Here is a 16,241-nt window from a genome sequence, read left to right as displayed (position 1 = left end):
CAGTACCACTCCAAAGGGACTCCTATCCTGGGGAGAGGGGAAGATAAACATACACACCAGACTGACTGTAGCCACAAAAGTGGGCTGCAGTAGACATCTGCTCTGAATACAGGGCCCACCCAACAATGAAAATATGTCAGAAGACAAAACAGTTCAGTACTACTGCACCTATGGCAAACACCCAGTCTGACTCAACTCAAGCTCAAAGCCATCCCAGATGGGCCTACTAACAAAAGGACCAAACCCTGCCCATAGCAGGCAGAGAGCCATTGCAGATGACTGGACCGAAGACAAAGTGGACCAGCCACAGCAGCAGGGTATATACAACACACACAGAAGATACCCCTAAAACACCAGGTATTAGTGAACAGAGAACATTGCACTCCAGGGCACTACAGGACCTCTTCTTCATGAAGCCACTACTTCCAACAGCAAGAGACATAGATGACTTTCTTAAGACATAGAAAGAGAAACCAAGAGTTAAACAAAGTGAGGAGACAAAGGAATATGTCCCAAATGAAAGAATAGGACAAAATCACAGCAAGAGACCTACATGAAGTGGAGATAAGTAATATTCCTGAGGGAGAATTTAAAGTAATGATCATAAAGATACTCATTTGACTTGAGAAAAGAGTGGGGTACTTCAGTGAGACCCTTAAAAAGGAGATAGAAAACATAAAAAAGAACCAATCAGAGATGAAGAATTCATTAAAAATATACTAAATGTAATAAATAGTAGACTAGAGAAAACAGAAGAACAGATCAGTGACCTGGATAATAGAGTAATGTAAAGCAATCAAGCTGAACATGGGAGAAAAAATAATAATGATAAAATAATAAATAAATAAATAATAAATAAATAAATAAATAATAATAGAAATGATAATAGACTTAAGGAACACAGTGATACCATCAAGTGTAATAACATTCACATTATAGGAGTCCCAGAAGAAGAAAAAAGAGAAAAGAAGGTAAAACTTTTACTTGAAGAAATTATAGCTAGAAACTTTTTAATTTTTTATGTTTATTTTTGAGAGAGAAAGAGAGAAAAAAAGTACAAGTGGGGGAGAGGCACAGAGAGAGGGAGACAGAATCCAAAGCAGGCTCCAGGCTGTGAGCTGTCAGTACAGAGCTTGTACAGAGCAGTACAGGGCTGAAACCCATGAACCATGAGATCATGACCTGTGCCGATGTCAGATAGTTAACTGACTGAGCCACCAAGGCCCCTAAAAACTTCTTGAATCGGGGGAAGGAAATAGAAATCCAAATCCAAGAGCCACAGAAAGCTCCCAATAAAATCAATCCAAACAGATATACACCAAGATACACAGTAATGAAAATGGCAAAAAGTAGTGATAAAGAGAGAATGTTAAAAGCAGCAAGAGAAAAGAAAACGATTACATACAAGGGAAATCCCAAAAGGCTATCAGTAGATTTTTCAGCAGAAACTTTGAAGGCAAGAAGGGAGGAGTATGATATATTCAAGCTGCTAAACAGAAAAAACATGCAGCCAAGAATACTCTATCCAGCAAGGCTACTATTCAGAATAGAAGGAAAGATAAAGAGTTTCCCAGACAAACAAAAGTAATTCATGACCACTAAACAAGCCATAGAAGAAATGTTAAAGAGGACTCTGAGTGGAAAGGAAAGACAATAAGTAGGGGGATTAAGAAAAGTAGGAAGTACAAAAGCAGAATAAGGGTATATATCTATAAAAATCAGTCAAGGGATTCACAAAATAAAAGTATATAAAATATTTCACCATATACCTAAAACATGGAGGGCAGAGGAGTAAAGAATGAGTTCAAATTTAAGTAACTATCAATTTAAAATGCACTGCTGTATGCAGAGATGTTACATATAAACCTAATAAAAATCCACAAATAAAAAAAACAGTAATATATGTGCAAAAAGTAAAGAGAAAGGAATCTGAGTACATTACTAAAGAAAGCCAACAAAACAACCAAAACACATGTAACAAAATGTAAATGGACTAAACACTCCAATCAAAGACAGGGTGACACCCATAACCAGTAAAGAACCCAAATTAGTAATCAAAATTCTCCCCAAAAAACAAGAGTCCAGGGCCAGATAGCTTTCCAGGGGAATTCTACCAAACATTTAAGGAAGAGTTAACACCTATTCTCTTGAAGCTGTTCCAAAAAATAGAAATGGAAGGAAAACTTCCAAACTCTTTCTATGAAGCCAGCAGTACCTTGATTCCAAAACCAGAGACCCCCCTAAAAAAGAACTATAGCCCAATTTCCCTGATGAACATGGGTGCAAAAATCCTCAACAAGATATTAGCCAACCAGATCCAACAATTCATTAAAAAAATTATTCACTGCGACCAAGTGGGATTTATACCTGGGATGCAGGGCTGCTTCAATATCTGCAAAACAATTAATGAGATTCATCACATCAATAAAAGAAAGGACAAGAACCATATGATCCTCTCAACAGATGCAGAGAAAGCATTTGACAAAATACAGCATCCTTTCTTGATAAAAACCCTCAAGAAAGTAGGGATAGAAGGATCATACCTCGAGATCATAAAAGTCATATATGAATGACCCAACGCTAATATCGTCCTCAATGGGGAAAAACTGAGAGCGTTCCCCCTAAGGTCAGGAACAAGAAGGGATGTCCACTCTCGCCACTGTTATTCAACACAGTATTGGAAGTATTAGCCTCTGCAATCAGACAACACAAAGAAATAAAAGGCATCCAAATTGGACAGGAGGAGGAAAAACTTTCACTCTTCGCAGATGATATGATACTCTATATGGAAAACCCTAAAGATTCTACCAAGAAACTGCTAGAACTGATTCATGAATTCAGCAAAGTTGCAGGATATAAAATCAATGCACAGAAATCGGTTGCATTCCTATACACCAACAATGAAGTGACAGAAAAAGAAATCAAGGAATCGATCCCATTTACAGTTGCACAAAAAATTATAAAATACCTAGGAATAGATCTAACCAAAGAGGCGAAAAATCTATACACTGAAAACTATAGAAAGCTTATGAAAGAAATTGAAGAAGACACAAAAAAATGGGAAAATATTTCATGCTTCTGGATGGGAAGAAGAAATATTGTTAAAATGCCCATACTACCCAAAGCAATCTAGATATTCAATGCAATCCCTATCAAAGTAACACTAGCATTCTTCACAGAGCTAGAACAAACAATCCTAAAATTTGTATGGAACCAGAAAAGACCCCGAATAGCCAAAGCAATCTTGAAAAAGAAAACCAAAGCAGGAGGCATCACAATCCTGGACTTCAAGTTATACTACAAAGCTGTAATCATCAAAACAGTAGGGTACTGGCACAAGCACAGACACTCAGATCAATGGAACAGAATAGAGAACCCAGAAATGGACCCACAAACATATGGCCAACTAATCTTTGACAAAGCAGGAAAGAATATACAATGGAATAAAGACAGTCTCTTCAGCAGTTGGTGCTGGGAAAACTGGACAGTGACATGCAGAAGAATGAACCTGGACCACTTTCTTACACCATACACAAAAATAAACTCAAAATGGATGAAAGATCTCAATGTAAGACAGGAAACCATCAAAATCCTCGAGAAGAAAGCAGGCAAAAACCTCTATGATCTTGCCCGTAGCAACTTCTTACTCAATGCATCTCCAGAGGCAAGGGAAACAAAAGCAAAAATGAACTACTGAGACCTCATCAAAATAAAAAGCTCTACAGAGTGAAGGAAACAATCAGCAAAACTAAAAGACAACTGACAGAATGGGAGAAGATATTTGCAAATGACATATCAGATAAAGGGTTAGTATCCAAAATCTATCTCAACACCCAAAAATTCAACACCCAAAAAACAAATAATCCAGTGAAGAAATGGGCAAAAGACATGAATAGACACTTCCCCAAGGAAGACACCCAGATGGCCAACTGACACATGAAAAAATGCTCCACATCACTCATTATCAAGGAAATACAAATCAAAACCACACTGAGATACCACCTTACACCTGTCAGAATGGCTAACATTAAGAACTCAGGCAACAACAGATGTTGGTGAGGATGCGGAGAAAGAGGATCTCTTTTGCATTGTTGGTGGCAATGCAAGCTGGTGCAGCCACTTTGGAAAACAGTATGGAGGTTCCTCAAAAAACTAAAAATAGAACTACCCTACAACCCACCAATTGCACTACTAGGCATTTATCCACAGGATACAGGTGTGCTGTTTCGAAGGGACACATGCTCCACAATGTTTATAGCAGCACTATCAACAATAGCCAAAGTATGGAAAGAGCCCAAATGTCCATTGATGGATGAATGGATAAAGAAGAAGTGGTATATATATATATATATATATACAATGGAGTATTACTCGGCAATCAAAAAGAATGAAATCTTGCCATTTGCAACTACGTGGATGGAACTGGAGGGTATTATGCTAAGTGAAATTAGTCAGTCAGAGAAAGACAAAAATCATATGACTTCACTCATATGAGGACTTTAAGAGACAAAAGAGATGAACATAAGGGAAGGGAAACAAAAATAATATAAAAACAGGGAGGGAAACAAAACAGAAGAGACTCTTAAATATGGAGAACAAACTGAGGATTGCTGGAGGGGTTGTGGGAGGGGGGATGGGCTAAACGGGTAAGGGGCACTAGGAATCTACTCCAGAAATCATTGTTGCACTATATGCTAAGTAATTTGGATGTAAATTTTAAAAACAAAAATTAAAAAGCAGAAAAAAAGAATATTACCTAAAAAGAATAAAATGACAGGTGACAGAATGAACAAAAAGTAAAAGCCATATATATGCAGGTTAAAAGAGATGCTTTTCAGACCTAAAGACACATATAGACTGAAAGTAAAGGGATGGAAAGGCATTTATAAATGTGAAAAGAAATCCAGGATATCCTTATTTATATCAAACAAAATAGACTTTAAAACAAAGACTCTAACAAGAGACACAGAAGGACACTATATAAGCATAACGGAAACAATCCAAAAAGAAGATATAACAATTGTACATATACACCTAATATGGAACCACCCAAATACTTAAAGCAGCTAATAACAAACTAAAAGAAGTAATCGATTATAATACAATAATAATAGGGGACTTTAACACCCCACTTACAACAATGGATAGGTCATCTAAAAAGAAAATCAACAAGGAAACAGTGGCTTTGAATGCCATACCGGATCAGATGAATCTAACAGATATATTCAAAACATTCCATTCTAAAACAGCAGAAAACACATTCTTTTCAAGTGTACATGGAACATTCTCCAGAATGGATCACATATTAGGCTACAAAACAAGTTGCAACAAATTCAAAAAGATCGAAGGCATAGCATGCATTTTTTCTGACCACAATGCTATGAAACTAGAAATCAACCACAAGAAAAATCTGGACATAAGACAAATACATAGAGGCTAAAACATGCTACCAAGCAATAAATGGGTCAACCAAGATATCAAAGAGGAAATCAAAAAATATGTGGAGACAAATGAAAATGAAAACACAACGGTCCAAAATCTTTGGGACACAGCAAAAGTGGTTCTAAGAGGGAAGTTTATAGTGATACAGGCCTGCCCCAAGAAGCAAGAAAAATCTCAAATAAACAACCTAACTTTACAACTAGAGAAGCTAGAAAAAGAAGAGCAAGCAACACCCCAAACCAGTAGAATGAAGGAAATAATACAGATTAAAGCAGAAATAAACAAAATAAAAACTAAAAAACAATAGAACAGGTCAATGAAACCAGGGATGGTTCTTTGCAAAGATTAACAAAATTTATAAACCTTTAGCCAGACTCATCAAAAAAGAGAAAAAGAGAGATAAGACTCAAACAAAATCAGAAATGAAAGATGAGAAATAACAACCAACACCACAGAAATACAAAGGATCATAAGAGAATATTATGAAAAATTATATGCCAACAAATTGGACAACCTAGAAGAAATGGCTAAATTCCTAGAAACATATCCCAAAACTGAATCAGGAAGAAATAGAAATTTTGAACAGATGAATTACCAGCAAAGAAATTGAATTAGTAATCAAAAAACTCCCAACAAACAAAAGTCCAGGACCACACAGCTTCACAGGTGAATTCTACCAAATATACAAAGAAGAATACCTACTCTTCAAACTATATCAAAAACAGAAGAAAGAAGCTTCCAAATTTATTCTATGAGGCCAGCATTACCATGATACCAAAACCAGATAAAGACACTTCCAAAAAAAAAAAAAAAGAGAGAGAGAGAGAGAGAGAGAGAGAACTACAAGCCAATATCTATGTTGAATATAGATGCAAAAATCCTCAACAAAATATTAGCAAATTGAATCCAACAATACATTAAAAAAATCATTTACGATTGAGTGAGATTTATTTCTAGGATGCAAGAGTAGCTCAATATTTATAAATCAATCATGATAAATCACATCAGTAAGAGAAAGGGTAAGAACTATATGATCATTCCAATAGATGCAGAAAAATCATTTGACAAAGTACAACATCCATTCATGATAAAAAAAAAAAAAGAAGCCTCAACAAATCTAGGTTTAGAAGGCATCCAAATCGGTAAAAAGAAGTAAAACTTTCACTATTTGGAGATGACATGATACTATATATAGAAAACCCTAAAGACTCCACTCAAAAACTATTAGTATTGATAAATGAATTCAGTAAGGTCACAGGATACAAAATTAATATGCAGAAATCCATTGTATTTCTTTTCTTTTAAGTTTATATATTTATTTTGACAGAGAGGGAGGGGAGGGGCAGAGAGAGAAGGAAAAAGAGACAATCCCAGGCAGGCTCCACACTGTCAGTGCAGACCCCAGTGCAGGGCTTGAACTCACGAATCTTGAGATCATGACTTGAGCTGAAATCAGATGCTTAAGCAACCGAGCCACCCAGGCAGCCCCAGAAATTAATTGTATTTCTATATACCAATAATGAAGCAGCAGAAGGAAATTAAGAAAACAATCCCATTTACAACTGCACCAAAAGTAATAAAATACCTAGGAATATACTTAACCAAGGAGGTGAAAGACCTAAACTCTGAAACTATAAAATATTGTTGAAAGAAACTGAAGAAAACACAAACAAATGGACAAATACTCTATGTTCATGAAGTAGAAGAACAAATGTTCATGAAGTGTCTATACTACTCAAGCAATCTGCTAAATTAATGCAATCCCTATCAAAGTACCAACAGCATTTTCCCCAGAACTAGAATAAACAATCTTAAAATTTGCATGGAACAACAAAAGACCTCAAACAGCCAAAGCAATCTTGAAAAACAAAACTGGAAATATCATAATCCCAGATTTCAAGGTATGCTACAAAGCTGTAGTAATCAAAACAACACTGTACTGGCACAAGAACAAACACGTAGATCAATGGAATAGAATAGGGAGCCCAGAAACAAACCCACAGTTATTTGGTCAATTAATCTTCATACAAGGAGGTAAAAATATGCAATGGGAAAAAGACAGTCTCTTCAACAAATAGTGTTGGGAAAACTGGACAGCTACAGAAAGAAAGAAAGAAATAAAGAAAGAACAAAAGAAAGAAAGAAAGAAAGAAAGAAAGAAAGAAAGAAAGAAAGGGAGAAAGAGAGAGAGAGAGAAAGAGAAAGGAAGGAAGAAAAAGAGATGGAAAGAGAGGAAGGGAGGGAGGGAGGAAAGAGAAAGAAAGAAAGATATTTAGAAAGAAAGAAAGAAAGAGAAAAAGAAAGAATGAGAAGGGGGTGGGAGGGAGAGAGGAAGAAACAAACTGGACCACTTTGTTACACCACACACAAAAATAAACTCAAAATTGATTTAGGACCTAAATGTAGGAACTGAAACCATTAAAATCCCAGAAAAGAGCACAGCAATAATTTATGTGACATCAGCCATAGCAACATTTTTCTAGATATGTCTCCTGAGGCAATGGAAACAAAATAAAAACAAACTATTGACACTACATCAAAAAAAAAAAAAATCTGTTGCACATTGAAGGAAATAATCAACAAAGCTAAAAGATAACCTAATGAATGGGAGAAGATATATGCAAATGACATATCTGATAAAGGGTATCTATAATATATAAAGAACTTATACAACTCAACACCAAAAAAATAAAATTATCCAATTAAAACATGGGCAGAAGACATGAAGAGACTTTCTCCAAAGAACACATACAGATGGCCAAAAGACACATTAACGGATGCTCAACGTGACTCATCATCAGGGAATTGCAAAAATCAAAACCACAATGAGATGCCTCATACCTGTCAGAATGGCTAAAATAAAAAGCATAAGAAACAAGTGTTGGCAAGGATGTGGATAAAAGGGATCATTCTTGCACTGTTGGTGGGAATGCAAACTGACGCAGCTACTGTAGAAAATAGCATGAAGTTTTCCAAAAAATTAAAAATATAACTACCATATGATCCAGAAATTCCACTACTACTGGGTATTTACCCAAAGAATATAAAACACTAATTAGAAAAGATATTTGCACCTCTATGTTTACTGCAGCATTACTTACCATAGCCAAATTATGGAAGCAGCCCAAGTATCATCAATAGATGAATGGATATAGAAGATGTGTGTATGTGTGTGTGTGTGTGTGTGTGTGTGTGTGTGTGTATCATCAATTTGTTCCCTGTAGTTAAAAGTCTGTTTCTTGGTTTTCCTCTCTTTTTTTCCCCTACGATTGTTTGTTTTGTGTCTTAAATTCCACATATGAGTGAAATTATATAGTATTGGTCTTTCTCTGACTTATTTCACTTAGCATAACACTCTCAAGCTCCATCCACATTGTTAACTACAGAGAACAAACGGATGGTTACCAGAGGGGAGGTGGGTGGAGGGATGGGTGAAATAGGTGAAGGGGATGAAGAGCACACTTATGATGAGCACTGAGTAATGTATGGAATTGTTGGACCACTATATTGTATACCTGAAACTAATGTAACACTGTATGTTAACTATACTGGACTAAAATTTTAAAAAAGATTTGGAAAGCAAATAAAAAAAATGAAACGAGGGTGCTTGGGTGGCTCAGTCAGTTAAGTGTCTGACTTCAGTTCAGGTCATGATCTCACAGCTCCTGAGTTCGAGCCCTGTGTCGGGCTCTGTGCTGAGAGCTCAGAGACTTGAGCCTGCTTCAGATTCTGTGTCTCCCTCTCTCCCTGCCCCTCCCCTGCTCACGCTGTGTCTCTCTCTCAAAGGTAAACATTAAAAAAATGAAATTGATAGCCACAAACTAAGAGAAAATATTCAAAATAAAAAATAAGAAAATATCCAAATACCTGACAAAACTCCTGTATCAAGAATATAAAAGGAACACTTGTAAGTAAATAATAAGACTAGCAACCAATAAAAATAAAGATACCTGTTATATTGATTCCAAAATTGATCACATGACCAGCTATTAGCCTAGCAGGACTTCTGACTGTTTGATATTGTCTAAAGGGAAAAGTATGCAATTTCAGGAATATTGCTGGATTTATTTCATTCAAACTTTCACACAGTGTGAAACAAATTAAAAAACAGAGAGCAGGTACTTCTGCAAGTTTACAGACCAGGTTGTAAGACCTATTTTGAGCCTGCTCCACTAATAATGCCTGACCTCTAAATGTCTACATATAAGAGAGTAAAGTGAGAAAAGGGAAAGGAAAAAAAGTATACTATGTGGCTCCACTTCCAAAAAAGTTGTAGAAATGTAAGCACCAAATATTAATTTGACCACAGTTTTGATATAACTCTATTGAGAGTGATAAATTGAAAAGCAACTCTTCTGGAAACTAGGATGTTAGACAGAAATTGAGAATTAACTCATAAATTATATTTTATAAAATGTGCACTGATTCACAGAACTGTACCAAACCAAACTATGATATTCTTTATAGACTCTCACAATTAGCACCAGTTTATTCAGACTCCTACACATAAGACCACAAATAAACTGAGGCAAGGGTAACTCCACATAGTCTCATGTTTTCTAAAACCACTAATGTTCCACCTGCCCCTTAATTTACAAAGTCTGACCAATCCCTGCTAAGACCACCGCAAATTTTGTAACACCCCTTAAGACTCCCTTTGAAACTCACCTTTGCTCTCCATGATGTAGGGTCTTCTTTGTTGCAGAAAATAATAAATTTAACTTGCTTTCAGCTGTGTTCCTAATGGTCTCTGGTTTATGTTGAAAGCAGAATGGGAAGACAAGAAGATAGTGTGTGGTGCTAGATCCTCATCCTCCCCAGCTGGAAGTGAATAGACAATGCATAAAATTTATAAATCAAGAAGCAACAATAAAAACATGTTATTTAGACATAAGTAGGAGTGTCTGAGTAGCTCAGTCAGTTGAGTGCCCGACTCCTGCTTTTGGCTTAGGTCATGTTTCCGGGTTTGTGGGGTTGAGCCTGGCATCAGGCTCTGGGCTGAGCGTGGAGCCTACTTGAGATTCTTTCTCTCCCTCTGCCCCTCTCCCTTGCACGGGCATGCTCTCTCTCTCTAAAATAAACAAACAAACAAAAAACAAATAAAATAAAATAAAATTTAGACATAAGGAGACAGGTATCAAAACAATCAGCTAAGGAAACTAAAAAGTAGTTGCCTCAGGGAATGAGTTAGAAGATGATTATTTTGTTTAAAATCTTGAACAGTCTAGGTGGCTCAGTCAGTTAAGTGGCCAACTCTTGATTTCAGCTCAGGTCACGATCTCATGGTTCCTGGGAGCAAGCCCTGCCTAGGATTCCCGCACTGATGGCGTGGAGCCAGCTTGGGATCCTCTCTCTCCCCTCTCTCTCTGCTTCTGTCCCCCACTCATGCTCTCTCTCTCTCAAAATAAATAAATAAACATTTTTTAAAAATCTTGAGGTACCATTTCATCGTTAAGCATATATTACTTTGATAATAATGAAATTATATTGAAAATAATAAATTAAATATACATTTCAGAACAAAATAGGAAAACAAAGCCATTTATATTTCTTGCTTACCTGAATTTATATTCACTCAACAAATATTTCTTTATTGAATACCACTATATCCCAGACACAAGTATAGGTACTAAGTATCAGCAAAGGAAAAAAAAGACAAAAAACATCCCTGCTCTAAAAAGGTTCAGATAGATGAGGAAAGTGGGCCCTGCTCATCTCCCAAAAGGTAAAACAGTTCTAGATCACATAGCTGGCAAATGGCTAAGCCAGGATTTGAAATAAGGTCATCTGATTCTAGACCCTACTGATTTTAATTTTAATTATAGACAGATTGGGACAGGGACAGGAAATTTCCAAAATGAATCTAGGGCATCTTATTAGTGCCAAAATGTAAGAAAGTACTCAAACAAAAAAAAAAAAAAAAAAAAAAAAAAAAAAAAAAAAAAGGACTCCAATAAAAAGTGTATGTCAAAAAAACACAGTAGTCAATTGCAAGAGATCACAATGGCCAAAGCTATAATAATTTGAGCAACAAAATAAGGAAGTATTGGATTATAGCCCAAAGTATAAACCAAATATCCATGAGTCCATACTGACTTAGATAAATGATAAATACATATGTAAGTCATGTATACATACATATATACATACATATGAGAGAATAAACAAATATCCCATGCAGCATTCCAAATAATATATGACCAGTACTCATTAAAACTCTCAAGGTCATTAAAAACAAGGAAAATCTAAGAAACTTTCCCAGTCCAGAGGAACTTAAGGAGACATGACAACTAAATGCAATGTAGTATTCTAGATGAGATTCTGAAACTGAGAAAGGACATTAGGTAAAAACTAAGGGAATGTGAATAAAGTCTGAGCTTTAGTTATTAATAGCATTCAACATTAGTTCATTAATTGTAACACACATACCACACTTCTGCAAGATGTTAACAATAGGGGAAACTGGGCTCAGGGTACATGGGAACGCTCTGTAATATCTTTGCCATTTTTCTGTAAATCTAAACCTATTTCTTAAAATGAGGTTTATTTTTAAAAGATTTGAACAAGTGAAAAATATCTGCACAGCTTGGCAATTTGGCAATTAGGATCTGTTCTGTTCTTCAAAAATAACAACATAGACCCTAGCTGGCTAAATCTCCTTATCATGTACTCTATGAAACAAGCTGTTTAAAGCCAAGGTTATGAATTCCAAATGAATATTCTAGAAAAAGTGTATTAAAATAAAATATACCTTAATATCAAAAGTAGTTCTCTCTAGGGCATGATCACAGATGACCTTTTTGTTGTTGTTTTCTGTGTTTTCCAAGTTATCTGCAATAAGCATGTATTACACATATAATTTCAGAAAGGAGCATAATACTACTAAAAGAAAAGAAAGGTGCTTTTAGTAAAATTTGCAATTAAATAACTGCAGAGGCACCTTCTTTAGGGGAAGGAAAAGGAAGAACATTATTCTATAAATACTATATGCCAGTCCCTGGGCTGGGCACTTAACATATATTATCTCATTTAGGTGTGTAAAATAAAGATGTCCTTGAATTGAATCACATTTGGAGAGTATTTTATGTTTATTAAGCCATTATAAGTTTTAAACAAAAATGCAAAGGCATGCTTTTTAGAATTCTGGTCATGCCTTTTTTTTGCTCCGATGCTGAAAGCACAATTAGTTACCCACCACCTAACATGTCATCTACATTTTTTTCTTGTCACATATTTTTATTTGATCCACTTCTGAAGAGAAGCCAATACACCATGTCATGCCTATATATGAATCTCTTTAAACTAATTTTATGCTTCATTGTGAAATAATTGATTTGTGATTCACAGGACATTAATTAACTCATAAGCCTTTAATAGTAAGTAAATAATGAAGTTTAGAAAATGATGGCATGTAATTGAGTCTAAAGGGACTCTTTTTCACACTTTGTTTTTGTTTTGCTTTTTATATTATATCAAATAAAGATGGACAAAATTTTAATCACATTGATCACAGATGTTAAGATCACAAATTTTATTATATGTCAATATTTTTACATAGGGCCCATTTTCTATAAAAGCCTATCTCAGGACCATTTCCTTTGAAAGCCTAACTCAAAATCAAAACTATAATCAATAACCAATTCCTATTATTCTTGCAAGTGATTGCTGAAAATGGATGCTCAGTAAACCTGTAAATTTGTAGATTTGTAGATGGTTTTCTCTAAAGATTTCCAACAAATATAGAAAAAAAAAATGTTTTTTCCCCTGACACCTCTTTCTAGAGGTGACTTCTAAATTCCAACAAGTGACAATACTGTAATTATTGAGTACTGGCTTAGCATTTTATCATATAGTCTGATTTAATCCCTACAATAATTTGTGGTATAGGTACTATTAGCCCCAATTTAAAGAAGTCTGTGTGAAGTCACACAGCAGTAAGTAGAAGAGTTATGTCTCAAATCTGTGTTATATCTGATTCCAAAGCCCAAAGTTTTAATCACCCTGTTGTACTATTTCTTAGCATTGGTGCCTCTATTTGAGACTGAGCTTCAGCTCCCCACTTCCTCAGCTCCCCCTGGGAAGTTGACCTTACCCTAGTTCTATGCCACCCTATCCAAACCACCCTCATCTCCCACCTAGACTACTACAGAAGCCTCCTTGCTGAGATCCATGGTCTCCCTAATCCTTTCTTTGTGTCCTTTTCCTCCATCCCTCAGCCTCAATCCATTCTCTACATTGTAACCACAATGATTTTTCTCAAACCATGAGGCCTACAAGCCATTAACTGTTTGCTGTGTGAATCTCCACCTTCATCTTGTACAATGCTATCCCTCAGTCTCTGTGCTCCTGCCATAGTCTAGTCTTCTTTACATATGAATATGTACCATAGTCCCTCCTGCCACAGGACTATTGCATATGCTGTTCCCTCTCCCTGGACCATTCTTTGCCTAGTTAACTCCTACTCACCTTTCACATAACTACTCATGATAACACCAACAGAAAGCATTCCTTGACCTCCATATCAAGACATAACTCCTCCTGTTATACACTCCAGCAACATGCATCTCTGTTCCATTACATGATATCATTACAATGTTATGTTTGCTTTTGTGATTACCTGATTAAGGTCTTATCTAAGCCACTATGCCCTACTATGCACCAGATTTTAAGCTCAGTGAAGACAAAGACTCTGTTTGCTTTTGCTCCCTATTATGATTTTGCACACAGCAAGGTTTCAACAAATGCCTATAACTGAATAACTATTCCCACTCTATACCACTATCATCATCCACATAGGAACTACTATCCTTCTCCAATAGGAAGAATGTCCTCTGCCCCTCCATAAGGTCTAAGGCAGGAGTAAAAATTAGACAAAGAGGGGAGATAAATACAAACAGTAGTGGCTGCAGAATAAACCTCCTGGGATCCATGGACAAGAATTTCAACAGCTACTTTAAATTCTAGGTATTAGTTTCATATGCATATTTCCAGCCACCAGAATTTCTCAGAGGCATTTCAAGTTTAACACGCTCCAAACTGAACTATTTTGATTTCTCCTCTAAATCCATTCCTCCCTAGTTTTCCCCACCTCAATAAATGGCATCACGTTGTATCCAATTCCCAGGCCAAAAACCTAAGAATCATGCCTGATTTGCCTTTTTATCATATACCCTACATTTAAATTCAAATTTGCCCTCTGTTCAAAGCCCTCCAATGGCTCCTTTTGTACTTAAATAAAATCCAAAATCTTTATTTGACCTTAACACTTTTCATAATATGGCCCCTCATCATCTCTTCGACCTTGTTTCCTCTTTTGTTCCCTTCCTCATAGCAGTTCAGCATCATGGGCTTCTTTACCAATGTTCTTGGAAGATGCACATGACCACTTCAGAATCTTTGTACTTGCTTCCCTGTGCCTCAAAGGGTCTTACCTCAGATATTTACTCAGTTCATACTCCCTACTACTTTCAGGGCACACTGTTCACGTTTCCCTTACTGAAAGTTCTTCCCTCATCACCATATCTACATAGCCCTCATTGGTGTTCTAAGCTCTGTATCTCTTTCCCTTTTATAAATAGCACTTATCACTACTGTATTAAATTATATATTTATTTATGTATTTATTCATCTACACCTCTACTGCTATATTTTAAACTCCTCAAGGGTTATCTGTCCTGTTAAGTATCTAGGAGCTAAATAATTATCCCATGAATGAATGAACATTATTGTCAAAGCCCAACTCTTTTGCATTATTTAACAGTTTGAATTTTTTATGTCAGAGTAGACTTGGAATAGGAAATAAATGAACTATTTAATAACTAATGTTAAAAAAAGATAGCAATGCAAAATGTAATCTTTTAATGATTAGCTAAGAATGATTACAAATCTGTACAAAAGAGTTGTAAAAAATTAATTAAAGCTTATTGTTGTGGTTTCTTAATTGGTTTAGGAAACTTTGAGATCAGATGAATTATTTCCTTTATTGTTTCCCTTTAGCCTTCCTCTGCAAAGTCTGTCATTAATGGCTAATCATGACAATCATATGGCAATAATATTATGTGTCAATGCAAAGATTATATAATGTATAAGAAAAAAGACAACAATGTTAAAGGCAGTAAATTTGTTAAGTGATTCACCCTGTGATTACTCAGTAAGTAAAAGCATAAGAGATATGGACAGAAGCTCACTATTAATTTTTTTCTTTATGTTACACTAACATTACATTACAAATTACAAATTTCTGATTCAAGCAAAAAAGAAAGATGACAGGCAAATTAACACTATATTTTCTGTTTTAGATGATGATACTTCACCCTAAAGTTTTCAGCATGCTAGAGGAAAGCTGAGAGAGCTCAAAAGGACCAATTTATTTCAACAGGTCAGAAAAGCAAAGAATCAGTCCAGACACTCCTCCTCCCGGTACACAGTGCCACCTCCCCCCACTATTCAATGCATCATCGAGCCCTAACTATTAATATGTCTCAAAGTCGTCAGTTTAACGCTTTAGGTAGCCACTGCCCTAATCCTCTTACTCGGGTTATAAAATAGTTTCTTGCAGCATCTGGGTGGCTCAGTTGGTTAAATGTCCAACTCTTGATTTTGGTTCAGTCATCATCTCACACGTTCATGAGATCGAGCCCCGCATCCAGCTCTGCACTGACAGCATGAAGCCTGACTGAGATTCTCTCTCTCCCTCTCTCTCTATGCCCCTCCCCTGCTTGCTCAAGGGTGTGCAAGTGCGCGCGCGCACACACACACGTTCTCTCTCTCAAAATAAATAAAACAGGGTTTTTTTTTTA

At 35.9% G+C, this 16,241-nt stretch overlaps 1 long non-coding RNA gene across 2 annotated transcripts in view; it reads right to left on the bottom strand.

Annotated features, from left to right (window-relative positions):
- LOC125929534 (uncharacterized) overlaps positions 1–16,241 on the bottom strand; it is a 233,457-nt gene that overhangs the window by 165,442 nt on the left and 51,774 nt on the right. Inside the window, exons 3-5 of one of the 2 annotated variants that reach the window (XR_007459896.1) lie at positions 12,194–12,273; positions 10,111–10,263; positions 9,393–9,466 (exon numbers count right to left, since the gene is read on the bottom strand). This is a non-coding gene — a long non-coding RNA (uncharacterized LOC125929534). The remainder of the gene's footprint in view (positions 1–9,392; positions 9,467–10,110; positions 10,264–12,193; positions 12,274–16,241) is intronic. The other variant, XR_007459895.1, reaches the window with a different exon arrangement.

This window comes from Panthera uncia, chromosome A2 (assembly GCF_023721935.1).
Source record: "Panthera uncia isolate 11264 chromosome A2, Puncia_PCG_1.0, whole genome shotgun sequence".
Lineage (NCBI taxonomy): Eukaryota > Metazoa > Chordata > Mammalia > Carnivora > Felidae > Panthera > Panthera uncia.
The sequence above is the reverse complement of the archived record's forward strand: the minus strand, read 5'-3'. Positions and strand labels throughout refer to the sequence as shown.